This window comes from Centruroides sculpturatus, unplaced genomic scaffold (genome assembly GCF_000671375.1).
Source record: "Centruroides sculpturatus isolate CEXI.00-Female unplaced genomic scaffold, Cexi_2.0 scaffold538, whole genome shotgun sequence".
Taxonomy (NCBI): domain Eukaryota; kingdom Metazoa; phylum Arthropoda; class Arachnida; order Scorpiones; family Buthidae; genus Centruroides; species Centruroides sculpturatus.
Window position 1 is genome coordinate 6,500 of NW_019384775.1, and position 2,274 is coordinate 8,773.

The 2,274-nt window shown below is 23.8% G+C and overlaps 1 long non-coding RNA gene across 1 annotated transcript; it reads left to right on the forward strand.

Moving 5' to 3' along the window:
- Nucleotides 1-764: 764 nt before the first annotated feature.
- Nucleotides 765-1,847, forward strand: LOC111629078. Its single transcript, XR_002757274.1, has 3 exons — nucleotides 765-873; nucleotides 937-988; nucleotides 1,635-1,847. It is a non-coding gene; the product is annotated as an uncharacterized LOC111629078 (long non-coding RNA).
- Nucleotides 1,848-2,274: the final 427 nt, after the last annotated feature.

Genomic DNA, 2,274 nt, shown 5'->3' on the forward strand with positions numbered 1-2,274 from the left:
GGTCTACAATTTTTCTCAATTAGACTGCCATAACTTAGTGGTCCATAGAATTTTTTCAGACAATTACTGTTTACTGTTCCTTGGACTTAAAAGGTTGAGAAACACTGTCTTAGCTCATCCACCTATCCATTATTTATTGTCTTGAATCAAACTTCAGCCTGTATTGTCACATTATTTTTTCAGGTTATATTGATGTTAAATTTTAATTAATTAAATATCCAAATTTGGTCTAAAGTTGTGCGATTAATCTCATTTTTGTGTAAAACTTAATAATTAATTTATCATTAATCTTTTTATGAGTTTATAAATTTTTTAATTAATTAAATAATTTTTAAACGTGTGAAAGAAAAGAGCGACCCGAAAAGAACTTGAATTTCCTCTTCGGGAAAATATTGTAATCAGCCTAATTTTGGCTAATGTTTTAATATATTCTTATATATAATGTTATATTATATTTAAGAATATGCAGTATGGGAAATTCCTATGGGAGAGCATTTATGTTACATTAAATTGTCTATTCCATGTTTTCCCGAATATAATTTGTTTGTATTAAAATCTCAGGGGAGAAATGATTATTTTTAATTATTTGATTAATTCCGAAAAGATGAATTATTATTTAACTGCAACTTAAATTAGTAAGTCTTCTCTAAATACGAATTAAAATATTAGCAAAATAATTGTATAAAATTTTATATTTTATAACAACGTTTTAAGTTATTAAAATTTCATAATATGCCAAATTTCATTGAATAAAACGTTAATCGTTTAAATTTAATATTAATTGTAATTTTGACTGATAAGAACATTTTGATATTGATATACAAAATAATTGATATTATGTTTTTACAGAAAGTAAAACAACACGTTTCTAGAGTGAGTAAATTAATCCATAGTCTTATTAAAATGATTTACTTATATGTAAATATTTAATTACAGATGAACATGCAAGTAATACATCCAAGTACTTGCGAACAAAGAATATTACAGTGTAAATATAATCTAATATTTTCTTATCAATAATATTTTAATATCGAAATAAGGATTATTAAAAATAGTCATACTATTTGTTATGCAATGCTTTACGTCCTTTGATTTATTGTATTTTCTCTTCTATATTGATAGAAGAGAAAATATAATAACAATTTGGCCACTAATAAGGTTTATCACACCACAATATGCATTTGTCCAGATTACAACGTCTTTATTCTTTTTAATTAACTCCAAAATGTACAGTTCGGGTCTTTCGATCCCTCTTCAGTTGGTTTTTATGAAAGTTGTATGCTCCAACAGAAGATGGCTCAAAAGATCTGAAACATTTTGAAGTTAATTAAAAAAATAAAGAAGTTCTAATCTGGTCACATTTTGATTGGGGTGTGATAAGTCCTTATTAATAGCCAAATTGGTAGCTATATTGATAATAGTCAAACTATCTTATCATCTTTGTTTCGGATCCAAACAAATTTGAAAAGAAATAAAAATCTATTAAGTACATTTTAAAATTATTCTGAAAATAAAATAATTTATTTTAAACGTTAATATGAATTTCTAATAAAGTAGATAATTAATATCTTTATAATTATTTAATTCTTTAAACGCCAAAACTTTTTAAACAAAAGTTGTATTACATATTTCAGATATTTAAATCAAACAACAAAACCATAGACTATATTAGAAGAAATGAATATTTCCAGAAAATGAAAAGAATATATTAGTGATATAATTTTTAATAGATTTCTCATTAAATATGTAACAATTTTTTACTTTATTTCTTGATAAAGTTCCAATATTCAAAATATGTCTATGTAATGATAATTTGTTCAAAGTACAACTTTATATTGAGGTGGAGAAACAAGATGGAATTTAATTTAAAATTTATACATAAAACTAAATATAGAGTACTGTATACATAGAAATTATAAGTCGGTAAAAAAGTATAAAATAAGTTCGTATAAATAAAAGTATATACGTATAATAATATTATTATTATTGTATAAAGAAAATAAAGTCTAATAATAATAATAATAATAACAATAACAATAACTTAGACTTTATTTACGAGACCTCTGCTCCACAAAACACTGCAGAGGTTACAGTACACTATGTTACAAATAATGTCAAGAACCGTACTATTTACATCTGGTTATGACGCGATTATATTCAGTTTATTTACTACAATCTTATTTACTAAAACAAGCAACAGGTTATAATAGTGTACAAAACGTATATAAAGGTGTTTATCGAAAGCAACATATTTCTGAAATTATTTCTAAGAGT